The 19,058-nt window shown below is 38.6% G+C and overlaps 1 protein-coding gene and 1 long non-coding RNA gene across 2 annotated transcripts in view; both read left to right on the top strand.

The window, feature by feature from the left end:
• Positions 1–19,058, top strand: part of VAPB (VAMP associated protein B and C) — a 64,609-nt gene that overhangs the window by 655 nt on the left and 44,896 nt on the right. The window lies entirely within an intron of this gene.
• LOC140519920 (uncharacterized) lies at positions 395–11,865 on the top strand. Its single transcript, XR_011972322.1, has 2 exons — positions 395–3,759; positions 4,443–11,865. It is a non-coding gene; the product is annotated as an uncharacterized lncRNA (long non-coding RNA).

The following is a 19,058-nucleotide window of genomic DNA, read 5'->3' as shown; positions in this document are numbered from 1 at the left end:
TCCGGGGGCCCGGGAGAGGCAGGCGCGAAGAAAATGTCCTTCAGGTTTATTTCTCGGGGGCTCTGTGTGTGCGTCTTGGCCGCTTGGAGGTCCCCTTCTCCCCCCCTCCCCCCTTAGATTTAGCTTCAGATTCCCCTCCCCCACCCAGGAAAACGCGTTTCGAAGGGGCGTCCACCTGTTTATTGTATTTACCGGGTCTGAATCCTGGACATTTCGGGACCGGGCCCCACTTGCCTTGCTCCTTTGCAGAGCCCAGCTCCTCCTCTTCCCACACCCCACACTGCCAAAGAGGAGACGGATAGCCTGGAGAAGGGAAGGCTCCGGTTCGGGCCGGGGCTGCCCGCTGGGCGTTTGCCTGCCAGCGCCGGGAGGACTGGGTGGGTGCCGGGAGCTGGGCTGGGGGTGGGGGAAGGGCTGAGCTTCTGGGCCTCGGGGTTGTGCGGGACCGGGCGCTGGGGATTTTCCAGACCCTCTTCCCCCGCGCCCCAGGTTCTGGACTTTCTGATGTTGTGCCCCAGAAAGAAAAATGGAAATTTCTCCTTTGCAGAAACGTTTCTCTTTCCAATGACTTGACTTTACAGGATTCTATTTCTTCATCTCCTCCCCTCCTCCCCGCGCCCAGTTTTCTACCTAGAGAAACTGCCCGGGTTGGTTTGTGCATACTTTGGGTAGCCTTCCTACGAATGGGTAGTGTGTAAGCTTTCTCGGTGGCAGCCTAAGTAAATAATATCTTCTTTTGGGGTTGGTGTCTGCTCTCTTTGCTCTTATTAAAATTGTCAGGGCTGCTGGGAGCTTCGAAGAGGGGATACCAAATGCAACGTGTGCAACTGGTTCTAATTTGTTATTTGCAAGGAAACCTAGGGCCTTTAGCCCAGGGTTTGTCAGTGCTTTACATTTACCTGTTATTTTGTTTATGCTTCCCCTTCTTGAGGGATTGCTAGAAAACATGCTAAAACTCTTGCCATTTTGCTTCATAAAACAGAGACATTGGCTCCTGAATGTGCAGGGACTTAACGTTTGCTATTTAAAATTAAGTTCAAATAGTTGAAGTTGACAGAAGAGAAGGTGTTTTAATGCTGTCCTATGGGACGTTGCAACTTTGTAACTGCACTCTAAGCATGTAGGCTAGTTGCTACATTACTAAAACAGGGTAATCTACTGTAATGACTTTATTTATGTATTTATTTTTAGCAAATGTTGGTGGAAATGATTTCCATTTAGAGTTGTTCCTAAGGGCCATCACCCAGGTGTGTGAAATAATAAGGGCTGACACGAATAGTTGCACTTTATTTTTATACCTGGATAAACTGCCCTTTGTCAACGTAGGTTTGGCTAGCCTCTAATTAAAACTATGTTGCTGTAATCTCTCAAAATCATTCCTAAGTTATTACTGCTTCCCTAACACGTCCCAACTTCATTTACCTAAGCCCCCACTAGTAGAGAAAGGAGACACCTATAACTAATGGAAAGCCTGAAGAATTCTATTCTAGGCCACTAGAAAATTGTTGCCAGGCCATCATCATGTCCCTAGAGGACAGCTAATGTCATTTTAGAAGTCTGTTTATCTGCTTGCTATTCTCTTTAAACCTTTTCTATGCTTTTGAGTCAACATGTTGATAGATTATCTTTTTAGTATCAAACTATGTCTGTAAAGAAGAGGGCCAGTGTGTAAAGTGGTGGATGCAAATTAGTAGTAGTAACTGAGTGAATTTTTGCAAACTGAGGTTGAATTGGGTGCCATGAATGCCACTGAAGAAATGACTTTTTGTTAATTATCACTTATGGCACTCTACTAAGAGAAGAGGAAATTTTGAGAGTCACTATGGTATAATGTAAAGAACACTGAATCTGGGGTCAAAGGACCTTGAATTTAAATTCTGAACTTTGGGCATCCCACTGAACCTCTCTTTTGGCTTCAGTTTCTTTATCTGTAAAATGAAGAAACTGAACTAGATGACCTTTCAGGTCCTTTCCAACTCTAAATTATCTTATGAAAATATCCCAAATAGTCTGTGCTCAGTGTTCCATCTTCCTCGTCAGGTGATTCATCTTTATGTGGAAACCCTTAGGGAAAGCAAGAAATGGGCTTTCTAGAAAAGAGGAGAAAGAAAACCATTTTTTTAGTGCTTTCACTGCTGGCGAAACAGAATTCCAGAAATCACATCACTCAAAGCAACTTCAGCATATGTGTCAAGTGAGTAGTAGCATATGAAGGACAAATGCCTATGGAGCTAAGATAGGAACACAGAAGGCATTTAAAAATATCTTTGTAATGCTTAAATTATAAACTGAACTTAACCACAAAATTAGCTAGAGAGTCATCAGCAGTCCTTGCTCTGCAGAGATCAAATTCATTACAGTGCAGAAACAAGCGAACATTGCCGGCTTCTTCATCATATCCTCCTTAAAGGAAAGGATAAATGTGTAAGCATTTTGGGGAAGAAGGGAACAACAGAAATATTCATTGTTTTTAACAGTTTTTATATATTAGACTCTTTATTATTATGGAATAAGCAACCTGTGAATGACTTTGATTTGTGTATCCTCAGACTTCTTTTTATTAAATCTTCAGGTGTGCTGCAATATATATATATATATATATATATATATATATATATATATATATGCTACTGCAGGAAAAAAGAATTAGAACATGTTTCAATTATCTTGCTCAGCCTTATATTTTAAATCTCAAACATGACTGCACTGTCTTGTGTTGTTAAATATTAAAACAAAGAAAATTGATCAGGCTGGTGGCTTCCCGGAGGAAGTAGGATGTAAAAGGAGTACTACTGAGTTAGTTTTTATGAAGTATTTATTAGATGTCAGCAGTAACACAGAAGCTTTTCTGACCAGAATAAGGAGACCCATTCCTAGAAATTGGGTACTTTGGGATTCTCAGTCGAAGGAGCCTTGTGTGTCTTTTGTATTACTCTTGCCCTAGTGGGAGCTTTTTTGTGACCTGCCCTTTCCCAAGGCCTACTCCATGTCTTTCTCCATATCTATTCACTCTCAGACAAATCTCTTTTCTCAGAATGAAAAAGTCTTCTTAGGAAGTTTTTTGATAAATCTCCTTGCTCCAAATGTAAGCCAGAGCCAATTTTACCCTTTTTTCCTTGACAAAGCAGATTCCACCTATTATACAATGCCTTATATTTGTAGAGCTCTTTTTTGAGAATTGTAAAGGGATTCCTTTATACTTTTATCATAATGGTTCTCAAACTTTTTATTCTCAGGACCTCTTTACACTCTTAATTATTGAGACCTCCAAAGAATTTCTGTTGATTTGTGTTATAGTTATGGTTATTTACCATATTACTAATTAAAGTAGATAAATATTTATTAAATGCTTTAAAAATAACCATACATCCATTAAACCTTAACAAATTACATTTTACGAAAAAAAGACTATATTTTCCAAACCAAAATAAGATTAGTGAGAAGAGTGTCATTGTTTTACCTATTTTTGCAAATCTTCCAATGTTTGACTTAATAGAAGACAGCTTAGTAGAAGGCAAATGTAAATTCTGATATCTGCTTCTGCATTCAATCTGTTGCAGCATGTTGTTTTGGTTGAAATATCTGAAGAAAATTCAGCCTCGTAAATATATTTAGTTGGAAAAGGGAGGAGTATCCTAATAGGCAAATAATGTCTTTATTACTTTGAAAATTGTTTGGAGGACCCCCTGAAAGGGATTCAGGACACCTGAAGGCTCAGGATTATACTTTGAAAACCAGTACTCTCTTCAGTCCTAATAGGTATGTTTTATTCACGTGGATGAAGTAGGCCAATTAATTCAAAGTTAATGAGGCCAGCAAGGGTCATAAATTCCATGGCCATGTATATTGACTACCTGTGTTGTGTTCCTTAGCCTCAAGACCTTTTACAGATTTCACCAGTGTATGTCATTGGTCCTAAGGCAGTATAAGAAAAATAATAAATCATATTTGAATGAATAAATTAAAAAGCATTCATGAAGTGCTTATTATATGCCACCTCCAATTTACCCTGTATACATCTTTTACATATGTATACCTGTAGACATGTCTTTTACAAACATAGTTGTTTGCTTGTTGCCTCCTCCTTTAGAAAGCAAGCTCTTCCAGGAACCGGATTTTCTTTGCGGTTCTTATGCCCACCCTTCCATCCCTCCAGGTTAACTGGAGCCTGGTGTGTAGTAAGTTAATAAATGCTTGTTGACCTATTGTTAGGCAATCACTAAGGATACAAAATTAGAGATTGCCTTCTCCCTCAAGGAGCCCCCCCCCCTAATTAGGAAAAGCCAATTTGGGACTGAGTAATTGCTTGGGGAAAAGGTTTTATCTGCAAAGTTGCTGGAATTGTGATGGGAGATGTAGGGTAGGTGATTGACATAACCTTTTCAAAAGTAGTGGTGGTTTGATTTAATTATTTTACAAAGGATTTTTCTTTACTCTTTTAGGTGGGTAGATAATCCATCTGTACTGTTGTGAAAACAAACCAAAGCCTGACTCTGAGATGGGTGGGTTAAGAAGACTAAATCACTGGAGTCAACTTGTGAGGTTTTTTTTCCCCCAAGGAAAGTAAATTTCTCACCTTTCCCTAAGTCTCCTTCCCATCTTCCTGCATAAATTGTGAAATTGTGTTCCTCGATATGAAACTTCGGAGAGGGTAAAAACACAAAAGCCTATGAATGAATTAAATTAACTATTGTACTTCTTTATTATCTATAATAAACAAAATTAGTTCCTTAATTTGGATTACAACTATGAGCACCTTTCTCCTTTTGTAGTGTAGTTCGAAAAGTGTCAGAGTCAGGGTTCAAGCATCGGTTTAAATCCCAACTCATCTTAATATGAGGAGGTTAAAAACTAAATGCCCCCTTGAATTCTCTCCTATCTTTAAAACTATGCCCTTTTGCTGACTTGCTGAGTAGAAACAAGGGCTTCGTAGTATAAACTATGTTTATACCCTAATATTTTGAATATGTGTTGATACAGCTAGGTGACACAGTGGACCTGGAGTCAGGAAAGCCTGAGTACAAATTTCACCTCAGACACATAGTAGCTGTGTGACTCAGGGCCAGTCACTTAACCATGGTTTCCTCTTCTGCAAAATGAGTATAATACATACAGTAAGAAACTCTAGGGATGGTTGTGAGGATCAAAATCTCTACAGTCTTTAAAGGGTTACTTAAATATCATTTAATTTTTTTTTTATGTAATATGTGTTTGAATTCACCCTGGAGACCCTTAACTTGCTTACCAGACTGCACTTTATTTATATTCTGCATATACATTCACAGGCTGGATCTATCTCCTGATTTTTTCCTATTTGAATCATTTTATGAACTGGAAGATTGGACTAAGAAAAGAACTGTGATTTTTCTCAGTTTTAGGAGTTCCCTCCACCAAGAGATCTAGCCCTAAATATATTCTAGGCAATTACCTATGGCATCCAGAGGTCAAGTAACTTGCTCTGGGTTACATAGCCAGTGTCTAAGATGGGATTTGGTCCGATGACTTCCTAACTCTTCAACCAGTACTGTATTCACTAAGCAATACTGCCTCAGAAGTGGAAAGACTTCTTAAAAATTTTTCACCCAAGAAGTTTCTTTTGTTTGCAGTAATCTCTTAGAAAAAGTAATTAGATTCTAGTGATATATATACATGTAATTATGCATATAGGTATGTATCTGCCAAATGCTGATTTAATGTGGTGATACTTTAGAATATAGGTAGGATGGGACATGTAAACTCTAATATTCCTTAGTATTTCTGGGCAGTTTTTCATCTCTGTACATTTATTAAAATAGTATGAATTAACATTTCTCCAAAAGGTAACCTCTTAAACATTACTACCACCACCATTTGTCTATAAACATTATATAGCATTTTCTTTTAGATGTTCCAGCAAAATACAGATATCTCTCAACTTGCCATACGTACCCCTACAAAATGAGGGTGTAGGGCTAGGGAGAAACAGGGGTGAAGAGATGGGAAAAATTACTGCTTATGGTTTAGCATTAGTGATCCATATTAGACTTTTAGAACATGATATTTTAATTTCCACATAAGAAATCTACATAAACTACATCTCTGTGTTTGGGTTTGAAAAAGTTGACATTGGAATAGGGGCCATGATCAGGACAGATAAGTACAATGTTTGGCAAGAAGAAAATGGTAGATATTGAATGCCAACTTCCATCCACCAAAGCGTGGCTGCCCTAAAGTTTCTTGGAGAGAATATAAATTCTTTGGGCATAAGAGACTGTTTGATTTTTACCCTTGTATCCCTACTGCTTAGCACAGTGCTTGGCACATAGTAGGTGCTTAATATTTATTAATTTTGTTGCTTCAGCAGAGTCTTGCCTACCGAATTTAGTACTCTAGTTTTATCCTTTTGGTGGCAGTTTATGAATCATTAACAAAGTTGCCCTGTGGTATTCATTTTACCTGAGCTGATGTCCTCATTTTGTGCTGTCCAAGTATTTGATCCTTATCTCTTAGACTTTTTTCCTATGGTGCCATGTATCCAAGATTCCTCTAGCCTGTTGACGGTGCATACTATGTGCTTTTTAAAGTATGTCATCTGACCAGATATAACCATTGGCTTCCACTGTGTAACAAGAGTTATTGGAATCTAATTTTCACTGGAAAAAGAGAACCTTGAATGATCATTTAAAGTAGATTATATTACAAGTACTATAAATGTGTCAGTGTGGCAAAATAGTATCTACCTATGTAATATTTTTCTAGGTACTGGCATTATATTTAATCATAAGTTGTTGATATCTGAGTAATGTTTTGATATAATTATGATTATTTGCTGGTTCTCCCAATGGTGAAATACCACTGAGAAAATCTAGAAAAACATCCCCTTTCCCCATTGCCTTTTGGATGTATTATGTTTTCAGTATTTATATTAATAACTAAACTCAAAGAAGTTCCTTTCTAGAATTGTATTCTTTAGCAGATTATTACCGACTTGTGTCATTTCTCCTTTTTTCTTCACTAGTCTTTTAAGCATGCAGAATAAAGTGGATTTGTATAGTTCCCCGCTGGTATCCCAATGGATTGTTTATATCAATGCATACTTAGTATTTCAATAGGCACAAGACTCCCAAACAATTAGCCTAAATCCCATCTCTAGCTTTAAGTAATTGACAGCTGTTTTAGGGGGAAGAAAAAAGGGAGGAAGAAAGTTGAACTCTGAAGCATAATAAGTAGATAAAAATTCTCCTGGGAGAAAGTCCTAAGAGGGACTGCCTCTTTTTCTGTTGTTACTCTCTGTACTTGGAGAAAATAGATGTTATCATCAGGACCTTTTACCTAGATTAGAATTGCTTCCAGTGGTATGGGATTCTGGGTGTGTCCTGTGTAGTCTCTGCAGACCTGAAAGGTATCTAGAGAGAAAAGAAGGAATTAGAATCTTAGGGAATATATAGTGGAGTATATATTTATTTAGCAGTGAAGTAGAGTATGGTTTTTTATTTTGTTTTTGTTTCAAACTGTGTGGAGAAGATAAGGAGAAGCAGTTTCTGCCAAGACAGGAAGAAAATTAAAGTGAAAAATGTTTTAGAAAATTGAACAGGTATCAAAGCCTTTAGGGATTTGGAGATCAGAAAAAAAGAAACCTAGTTTTAGTAGAAGTCTGAGTGAATACAGAGTGTTTATATGTGGAAGAGATCTTAGAGATTACGTAGAACATTGTCTTTTTTATGGACATGATGCGGTTTGGGGTTTCTGGGACCCCCAAAATGTCAGGGTATAGGGCAGCATCCACCTGGATTGAATTCACTCAACTCAAACCATCTTCCAGTGAAAGTGGCAAGGTTTATTGTAAAGCCAATAGTGAGGGCAAGATACTTAAGGAATATGCAACTTAATGGAGTAAGACTAATGCTTATATACAAAAAGGACCATGAAAGGATCTGGATGGGACTAAGGAGTGGGTAAATAGTCTGGGTTGGACCAGGGGCTATAGTGAAAGGAGAAGTCAGTGTATGCGAATATTCAGGGACTGAGTTGCTTTCAAAGACATGGTCTTTTCCTTTCAGGAGTCGGGGTCCCATCACCCCGTCTGAGGGCACTGAGACACAGAAAGCTAAACAGATCACTTTTTTCATGTACTAACTAATAAACTATCTTCATTACTGCCTTACATTCCATGATTGTGATAAGTTTTTAAAGTACGTGGGTTTTAATGATGTGAATATTTAGTGTTTCTTAGTACTGTATAATCCTCAAAGTTAATAATACCTGAATAATTTGAGCTTGTCCTGTAGGCTCTTAGTTTACTATTTTCATTGATTTTTTTTTAATGTTACCTTCATTTCATAATAGTTCATTCTCTGTCCTTCCCAGTGAGCTAGTCCTCATAACAAAGGGAGTGGATGGGGATGGAGACCAGTTCAGTAAACTAACCAATACATCAACCAAGTCTGACAGCATATGCAGTGTTTCATTTCCTCGGCCCCCACCTCTGCGAAGAAAGGAGATGTGTGTTTTCTCATTTCTTCTCTGGAGCCAAATTTGATCATTACAGCACAATAACATTCTATTACATTAATGCTGGACATTTTTATTTTAAGCCATTTCCCAATCAGTGGGTAATCGGCTTTGTTTTTTCTTCTTGGATGCCACAGAAGGTTCTAGGATTATTTTGGTATAGATTGTACCAGTGTTTTTCTATCTTTGACTTGAGTAACAGTGGGATCTCCAGGTCAAAGGCTTTAGACAGCTTAGTCACTTTTTAAACTAAGTCCAAATTGCTACCAAGAGTGGTTAGACCAGTCCACAGCTCTTATCTGCAGGGTATTGATGTGCCCGTGTTTCTGAAGCCTCTCCAGTATGCACTCTTTTCATCTTTGCCATTTTGTTGATGTGAGATAAAACTGCAAAGTTGCTTTGCTTTGCACATCTCTTATCCTTAATGATTTGTAATACTCTTGGATAATAGTTTATAATTTGCTAATAGTTTGTTAATTTCAGTTCTTCTTTTGAGAATTGTTTGTATCCTTTGAATATTTTGCCATTGGCTCATGAGTTTTAATTTTTATATTAGTTCACTCTGTATTTTGGATATCACACTCTTAGCAAAGATATTTGATGGAGTTTCCCTTCTATGCCCATTCCTCCCTCCCTATTCGATAGCTTCCTTTATCCTAATTCCATGTGCTCCAAAAGCTTTTTAATAATCATAATATCAGAATGATCAGTTTTATCTTCTGCGATTTCTTCTGTTCCTTTTTTAGTTAGAAATTCCTCCTCTTCCCACTCCATCCCTCAGTGCCTTTAAAAGGTACCTCATCTGAATGTCTTTTTTAAATAATATGGCGTTTAATAGGTTGTTTATCCATTCTGAACTTATTGTAGTATTCTCTACCCTCTTTAGGAAGAAGGATAATGCAACAAATTTTCAAGTTAGTTAAGGAAGATCACTGAGCTTCTGATGTGCAGTTATCAATTTAGAAATGATTAGAGTAATTTTTTTTTAATTCTTGCAAATTGCACTTTACAACATTTATAACCACTTGAGTCCTGAATGCCACTGTAGGGCCTTAGTAATACCAGTGGATGTCAGACCAGTCATATATATTTTTTAATAGAGGGAGGGTTCAAGTACTACTACTACTGTTATTTATATGGCTTGCTTTTACATAATTTTTTATACATAGTATTGCATATTTTACTCACAGTAAGAGCAGGTAATATAAGCATCATTATCCCCATTTTACAGATGATGTTCTTAAAGATGAACTGACTTACCCAGAGGACAGCTGTTGACACTTCAAGTGGGCCTCCAGTCATGAAGACTCCTCTTCCCCACTTCAAATCCAGCCTCAGTCACTTAACAGCTGGGTGACCCTGGGCAAGTTGCTTGGCCCTGTTTGCCTTAGTTTCCTCACCTTTAAAATGAGCTGGAAAAGGAAATGGCAATTCACTCCTGTATCTTTGCCAAGAAAACTCCTAAAAGGTCCCAAAGAATCAGACATGACTTAAAATGACTGAACAACAGAAGACCTGTTATACTCCAGAAATTAGAAGGAAGTGAATTTAGAGCGATCTGAGAGATGAAATTTAAGAGGAAAAAATGTGAAGTCTTATGCTTGGGTTCAAAACATAAACTTACCAAGGACAGGATGCAAGAGGTAGGGCTAGATACCAGTTCCTCTGAATATATCAGAGGGCATTCAGTGGGCTACAAGCTAGATATGATTGAATAGTGTGACATGACAGCCAGAACAGCTAATAATATCTTCATCACCTCACAACTGGATTAATTTGCAGTAGCCTTCTGGTGGGTCAGTCTGCCTTTCCCCACTCCAATCTTTACTCTATTAAGTTACTAAAGTGATTTTCCTAAAATCCCAGGTCTGACCATTTCAAAAAATACCCCTCCCTCTATTCACTCCACCAACTCCTGTGGCTTCCTGTTGTCTCCAGGAGTGAATAAAAAATGCTGTTTAGCATTCAAAGGCCTTTACAACCTAGCCTTCTACTACCTTTTCTTGTTCTTATACCTTACTTTCCCGACAAGTCCTCTTCTGTCTGTTGACACTGACCTACCAGCTGTTCCATAAACAGTACATTGCTTCTCTCTCCTCCTTCTACACCCTCTGCCCTTCGCTCCTCCCTCCACTGACCTCCCTGGATTCCTTTAAGTTCTAACTAAAATCCTACCTCCTTCAAGAAGCCTTTGCAAACCCTTCTTAATTCCATTACCTTCCCTTTGTTAATTATTTCTGATTTATTCTGTATATAGCCTGCTTTGTATATATTTGTTCTCCTGCAATCCTTTCCATTAGATTGTAAACTCTTAGGGACTGCCTTTTGCCACTTTTTGTATCTGCAGTGCTTTGTACAGTAACTGGCAGATAGCAGGAACTTTATGAATTGAATCTGTTGTGATTTAGTTGTTTTCAGTTATGTCCAACCCCAGTTGGGGTTTTCTGGCAAAGATACTAGATTGGTTTGCCATTTCCTTCTCCAGCCAATTTTATAGATGAGGTAACTGAGGCAAACAGGATTAAGTGACTTTCCCAATGTCATAAACTTGGAAGTATCTGAGGCTGGATTTGAACTCAGGACTTCTGACTCCAGTCCCAGCACTTTACTCACTGTCTCACCAAGCTGCCCCAACTGAGTAGACTGCATTAAGCAAGGTACAATATCCAGAATGGAAAAGGTGTTAATTCCACTGTCCTCTGCCCTGGTCTCAGGGTTTTTCTGGAGTCCTGTGTGTACTACTGGACAACAAGCTTAGGAAATTTTAGGTTTTTCTTTAAGATAATAAGAGGACTAGAGGCCATGCCATAAGACTATCAGGTGAAAGAATTGGGGCTTTTTTTTTTTTTTTTTAGCCCAGAGAAGCAGCATAGATTTAGAGCTAGCCATCTCATCCAGGCCCCTCGTTTTCTAAATGAGGAAAGGGGTCCAGAAAGATCAAGTGACTGGTTCCAAATTCATCTACCTTTCCAAAGCACCACTCAAGCCACTCAGGCTTAGCAGGGACATGATGTCCGTATTTGAGAGGCTTGTCATGTGAAAGAGAGATTAGGTTCATTTTGTTTGTTCCTAAAGGTCATGATTAGGAGGTCTGGGTCTAAGTTAGAGAAGCAGATTCAGCCTTGATGATTAGAGAAAAAAAAACTTTCTAATAATTTGGGTGTTCTTCAGTCAAGTACTATGTTCCCACAATATAGGTACTACTAGGCCTGAGTATACGAAGGGAATGATGAAATTGCTCTTGGACAAGCTTACTAAATGGAATGTAAGCTTTTTGAAGTTAAGAATTGTTTGATTTTGGTCTTTCTGTCCCTGAGTACTCCCTTGGTGCCTTTTTCATAGTAGGTACTTAATAAATGTTTTGTTGAATTGGAATTTGAAATGAAGTGGGCGACCTTAGAATGTAGTGGGATCTGTCGTTGGAAGTCTTTAAGTGGAAACTGTCTGCAGTGTTTTTGAGATTCTTCTTCACGAACTTATTTGTGACTGTGTAAAGTGCTTTAAATCCCTTAAAGCATTATTTTATAAATGCTGTTATTGTTATTAGTTTAGCGAGATGCCCTCTGAGCCACTTCTAGCTCTTAAATTCTGTGTTTCTTTGGCAGATGAAAAGGGCACACTCCTTACTACAAGGTGGATAGCAAATTCATTAAACCCATTGGGAAGGAAAGGCAAAAAAAAAATTTAGGTGAATTCATGGATGATATTCCCATAACAGAAATGGCAGTATGGCTTAATACCTTGGATCCAGGAATGCTTGCATTCAGGTCCTGTGTTAATTCCTCAGTGTCCCAGGCAACTTAAGGCATAATTTTTAGATATCTTTTTATGTACATCACTGCACATAAGGAGTTCTGTACATCAGTGTATTCACGCATTGGTTGGTGAGGACCAAATGGATTCACATAGTATAAGCCAGCCTCTTGGCCATTCCATGAATAAGACACTCCAGGCATTTTCTCTGGCTGTCTCTCACACCGGAAACATCCCTCCTCCTCTGCTCTGACTACTGACCTTTTTGACTTCAAGTCCCAATTTAAAATTCTTTTTTTGTTGTCCTTGCTTCCAGCCTTTCCCATTCCCTTCCCTTTCTTGATTATTTCCTCTTCATCCTATGTAGAGCTTGCTTTGTATACATTTGTTTGTTTGTGGTCTTCTCCTTTAGATTGTAAACTTCCTTGAGGACTGGGACTGTCTTTTGCCTCTATTTATATCCAGGGGGTTTAGCACAGTGAGTAGAAGAGGTAGAAAAGAATAAAAAGAAAAGGTAGATGTGATAGAGAGGGGTGAGAAAAAGTGTCCCTCTGAGGCATACATTTTGCCCATTGATAAGTGGTCTAGTTGAGAGAGTGATGAATTCTGGCAAGGTAGGCAGCCATCTCAGGTGGGCAAAACAACTGATATAAATACACACTTTTTCTATACTGGACAATCCCACTGTCCTTGGCAAAGTTGTGCATTCTTTGGACTTAAATTAGAAAAACTGATTTCTAATCCCAGCGCTGGCACACACCTTGAGCCTCGGTTTACCATTTTTAAATGAGGTGATTGGATTAGATAATTACTAAAGTCACTTCTAAGTCTGATTCTCTAACTCTAAATTGGATTATTACAGAGAAGCAGCACAGTAATGACACTCACACAGGGAGTACAGTTTTCAAACATGGGGAGTTGAAGGGGGCTGTAGAGCCCAGGATGTATAAATATGTTGTTGGGGCTATGCCTTCAGTTTTCTTTTTCCAGTTTGTTGAGTGTCGTTGGCACAGAGCACCTTAGACTTAACCTGTCTTTTCAGGGCTACAACAAGGAATGTGCTGTTAAATGCTTAGCTGTCTAAAAAATTGTGCGGATAACATTTTAAACTTTAAAATCCACATCATCAACATATTCTCCATCAACTTCTTCAGTCTAGACAAGCAACAAAAAATAAATCAAGCCTTGATTTGTAGCATTTGCCTATTTCCAAGGGATAAATGCTCACTGAAAATTTTAACAGCTAGCTCTTCCAAGCTAGTACAACTTGGCTTCAGCACACCCCTCACTAGGGTCCTTGTTGACTAGGTTCAACATACTCTATTGACTTCATCAGAGTTTAACCTGAGACTATACCAGAAAGCAAAAACATCTTTCACTGCTTCTTATTCATGATTTGCAAAGGCAAGTTAAATCAGAAAGGTAGCAAATTCTGAATATCATGCTACTGTTTCTTCAGGATTCTAGAAAGCAGCATGTCTTGTGGCTTTAGGAATTATATTCCATAGATAATCTCAGCTCTGACAGATACTACCTTTTAGTAGACTTGTCCTTGATCTCTGATTTACAGTGCTGTCCAGTCAAAGAATAAATGTTCATTTTCCACCTGCAGGCCTCAGTAAGCTCCATGGTCTGTCTGACTTTATTCCACTTCTTGTGGAATATTAGAAGTTTTGCTACTGTTGGCTAACTACACATTGAAACTCCTCTATAAGGAGAAGTGATATAAGAAGTTAAATCCCCTCTAATGACCACAGTTAAGGTCCATTTTTTCTAAGAGTTAAATGATGTGGTTTATAGTTTTTCTCTTTTTTCACAAATTATTCCATGATATGAACAAAAGTTTGTTTAAACCTAGTTTCTAAAATCTTTTAAAATTCCTTTTTGAAAAGCTGCATATAGTTAAGGCCAAATATGGTATAACTATTTTTTCTTCATGCTGTGCCTGTCCTAGTCCTCACTTCTGCATATAGAATGCATGCCGTCTAAAGCTGTTACGTAAAGTTTCTGGCAACTTTTCAATTTTTAAAAACATGAAACCTATTAAAGGAAAGAAACCTCTATATATCAATAGTCTTCTGGATTGTGTCTCCCAGTTTTTCAAGTGTGTTAGCTTTTGTCAAGTTCTAAGTAAGAGGTGGGGTCTGTGTTTTGATTTAAATGAGATTACTGCTACCCTAGGGGGCAGCTAGGTGGCACACAGTAGGGAGTTCTGGGCCTCAAGTCAGGAAGACTCATCTTCTTGAGTTCAAATTAGGCATATGATAATTTTCTAGCTGTGTGACCCAGGGTAAGTCACTTAACCATATTTGCCTCAATTTCTTCATCTGCAAAATGAAATGGAGAAGGAAATGGGAAACCACTCCACCATCTTTGCCAAGAAAACCCCAATTGGGGTCACAGAGTTGGACAAATTGAATAAAAATAATAGTGCTGCTCCTCTAAACATGTTTGTACCAAGATAACCTTGGTTTTTACAAAGCACACAATCATGGCTATTAATATACTAAATATTGTCTTTTAGTCTCTACAGTCAGGCTTGTTGGCAAGAATAGACTATGAAAAGAACATTGGGGGAGGACAGCTTATCTCTGAATCCTATAGAAAGTATGGAAAGCATATTCTCAGTTTGGGCCTTCTATGAATTCTTTCTCTCCAGTAGAGAGCCTCATCATGCATCTTACTTTTGAAATAATTGTGTATTTAGAACCAGTAACCAGTCATGATAGGCTGAAAGTTAATGTTTTCTTTATCTGCATAGCATAGGTAATGTGGTCTTTAGGTTGGTTTAGTCCACTTTGTCTCTATTAGCTTCTCACCTGAGACTAAAGAAGTCTACTAACTACTTACTCCTCCAGGCACCTATCCCCGTGTCTTCAATGTTGTAGGCCTTAATAAATGTTTATTGAATTGAATGCCTCAAAGACGACAAAAGTATGGAAATAGTTATTGTTAGAGGGGCTGTAGAAAAAACAGGCACACCATTGATGGAACTATGAGTTAGTCTGATAAATCAGTGTTTATTAAGCACTTAAGGAGAAGTGAGGTCACATGGATAGAAAGCTGGATTCAGCATAAGGCAGAACTGAGTTCAAGTTCCACTTTGGATATTGGCAGTGTGACCCTGGGCAAGTCACTTAACCCCTCAGTGTTGGAGCCACTTCCCTAAGACTCTTAAGTTGCCAAGAAAGTGTCAGCTCACATTGCTAGAGGGAATTTCCTCATGGGAGAGCTCCTTATGCTGAGGAAATAACAAATCCAATCCCTCTCCCTAGCCCTGTCCTAAACTAAGCTGAGATAAACATTATTTGAAGAGCTAGGGATTCGCAAACGAACTCTGCCTTCTAGGAGCTCACATTCCTTAACAGAGGAGACAACTAGGTATGTTCAAGATATATTGAGGGGATAGAAGATCATCTCAGAAGGGAAGGCAGTGCCAGGTGACGGGACCTGAAGCGAGTCTTGGAAAAAGTCAGGGAAACCAAAAGATGGAGGTGGGGAAGGAGAGCTTTCCAAGCATGGATGATAGTATAAAAACACAGAGAAGGGAATATGTGAGAAACAGCAGGTAGGCCAGCATTACACAGTTGTAAAGAGTGTGGGGGTCAAATTGTGATTTTTAAGTGCCAGTCAGAACATTTTATACTTGATTCTGGAGGTAATAAAGAGCATTAGAGTTTACTGAGGGAGGGCGTGTATATGGGACATGGTCAGACTTGCAGTTTTGAAGAAATCACTTTGGCAGCTGAATGGAGGGTAGAATGCTGTGGAAAGAGACTAGAAGCAGGGAAGCCAATTAGAAGGCTATTGCAGTAGCCCAGACAAGAGGTGACGAGGGTCGGAATTTGGTGGGTGGCTTGAAGAGTAGAAGGAAGGAGATATAGACAAAAGATGTTCTGAGGTCAGATCAACAAGATTTGATCATAGATTGTGCAAGGGGGTTGAATAAGTGAGGACTTAAGGATGACACTGCATTTGTCAATGTGGGTGGCAGAATAATGAGTTTGCGAAGAGGATAAGGTTTTTTGGGGACAGATAATGAGTTATATTATGGACATATTGATTTGAGATCCTTACACAACATCCAGTTCAAGGTATCCAAACGGTCCATTGGATGTGGGACTGTAGCTCAGAAGAAAGAGTAGAAAATCTGCATGGAGAGAACTGGATCTGTGGAAGCTGATGAAATCACCAAGTGAAATAGTATAGAAGGAGAAAAGGACCGAGAACAGAACCGGAGAGAGCACCCAAAGTTAGCAGGTGTGACATGGATGAACAACCACGAAAAGAGACCAAGAAAAGATAGGTTGGAGGAGAACCAGGAGTGAGCAGTCTCAAGAGAACTTCAAGAATGAAGAGGTGATCAGAAGTATCAGATGCTGCAGGGAGACCAAGAAGGATGATGATTGAAAAAGGGCCTTTAGATTTGGTAATTGAGATCATTCGGAAGTTTGGAGAGTGAATACTCTCAATTGCTTAATTGAGGTCCGAAGCCAGCTTGTAGAGGATTTAGAAGAGAGCAGAAACGAGAGGAATTGGAAGTACCTGGTGTCAATAGCTTTATTAAAGAGTTTAGCCAAGGAGAGGAAAGATCCAGGATGATGGGTAATATCTATAGGATGACCAAATGAGGGTTTTAAAACATGATGGGGAAATGATTATGTTAGACAACTGGGAAGGCAGATAAGGATTAAAAATAAGAGAGTGGGAAAGATGAAAGCGTTTATTGCCTTGTTCACTTGTCCCCTTGCTAAGACCATCACCCCTACATGTATCCTTGACTCTTGTAGGAGTCATAGGAGATAGTCACTGGTGTACTCAGGGGTGTTGGCCTTTGCATGGTGAATAGCTTCCTCTTCTGAGACTGAAAAAGAGTAGATAGTTGGGGAAGATAAGGTGAAATGAGTCAGAGGATAGGAGGAAAACATGCCATGGAGGCTTGGGGAAAGATCTGAAATAACCTTTGGAGAGAGTAGGATAATCAGTTGATTAGAATGGCTACCTTGCTACAGTGAGGGTCCACTTGGGATTATTAAATAACATAAATTTGTGGTGAGCCCAGTGAAAGTTTCATGTCATCCAGCTTCATTTAGCAGAATGTGAATAAGAGCAGAGGTGATGGATGTTAGGAAGAATCCAGGGTTTGGATTTGGCAAGGCACGATTGGTGACAGTGCAGGAGAGCAAAGGATTCAAGAGTAGTGAGGATACTAGAATTCACTAGTTGCTTCACCAAGAGGTCAGACTAGGGAAGGGAGGGGAGTGGAAGGATGGGAACTGGATGAGTGAGCAGGACATTTATGTGTGAACTGACGAGAGTGAAGGAAGAAGAACCAGAAAAAATAATATATACAGTGACTACAACAATGTAAATAGAAACAACAAAGGAAAAATGAAAGTTGTATAGTTTTAAGATACCCTCCCCCTTTTGCAGAAACGGGCCTGTGGATATAGAATGTTGTGTGGTTTTGCTTAATTATTTTTCTTTCTTATTCATTGTTACAAGGTTCACTGGGTAGAAAGGGAAAGATCTATTCTGAAATGAAGTTTAGAAAACCAAAAACAAATAATTTTTTAAAGAATTTTTTTAAAAAATTGAACTACCTTTGTTTCTCTTTTACTATAATGGTATTTAATATTTCATGACCACAAAACTCAAAGGGATATTGCAGAGGTTAATGATGTAATAATACATTTGAAGCATTTCAGACTCCTAGATGTTTCTCTGGAAAACTGTTTCTGTTTGTGTAGTGGGGTGGAGTTGTTTATGAAGTGTGATGATTTTAAATGATGTATAAATAGACTTTCTGTTGTCTGGATGGGAACAAAATGTGTGCCACTTTTAAAACCAATCAGATTGGTTGGAATATGTTATTGTCCTTTCTAAAGTGTTGATTTAATATATAAGCTGGCAGTTCAACCAGAAAAATTGAATTTAAAAAAGCTCTTTTCCCTTAGTGTCCTTATTTTTGAATATATTTATGCTAATTTTAAGTTATCTACCCCTAAGATCTGTCACTGTTAAATTTTTTCTTTGTTTGGGGACATTATGTAAAGCTTTATACATATATATAATCATCTGGGAATCTACATTTGGGGAACAAAGAGACATTAATACAGCTGATGTAGGCTACCTTTGACAACCTTGTTATAGAAGGGGCAGCATGTATCTCTTTAGAGAAGGGAACTCTTCCCCTCAGGTAGAGCAAGGTAGTGCCAGAGCAATTACTATTTATACCTTTGAGGAATTTAGGCCAAGAGATGGGGAAGGGTGAAAAGGTTGTTGGAGAACAACACTTAGCTCTGTGTCTGGCACATAGCAGGTTCTAATGCTTATTGATTGATTGAGAAGAAAGGAATTGTTTGGGAACCTAATCCCAAGTGTCACAAAGGAGGGGAAGAAAGCTGAAGAATCCTTGTGCCTTGAAGAACTGCATGTTTTGCTTTTGGCAGAAGTGAAGAGGGGGGATTTAAGAGGCAGATGCAGGGCCACCTTTTTAGACATTGTATAGCATCCTCTTTTAAGCTTCAGACACTGACTTGAGTATATATTGAATGAGAGGATTTTTAAAATTTAATTTAAACAGTGTATTTAAAGATTTAGTGCAATTTAGTCACTTTCCCCAAAGCACTATCATTTTCTCTGCTCTGGTAATTTATCTCTCTATCCTTGCTATCTCAACACCTGGAACTTAATCATTCTGAGAAGTTTGCTAGAGCATGGCTTTTTTTTTTTTTTTTTTGAAGACCTGAACCTTGCACATCTGTTGGTTTAACACTATCTGTAGGTTCAAGGACTTGAAGGATTTCTTTCTT

The sequence above is a fragment of the Notamacropus eugenii genome, chromosome 1 (assembly GCF_028372415.1).
Source record: "Notamacropus eugenii isolate mMacEug1 chromosome 1, mMacEug1.pri_v2, whole genome shotgun sequence".
NCBI lineage: Eukaryota > Metazoa > Chordata > Mammalia > Diprotodontia > Macropodidae > Notamacropus > Notamacropus eugenii.
The sequence above is the reverse complement of the archived record's forward strand: the minus strand, read 5'-3'. Positions and strand labels throughout refer to the sequence as shown.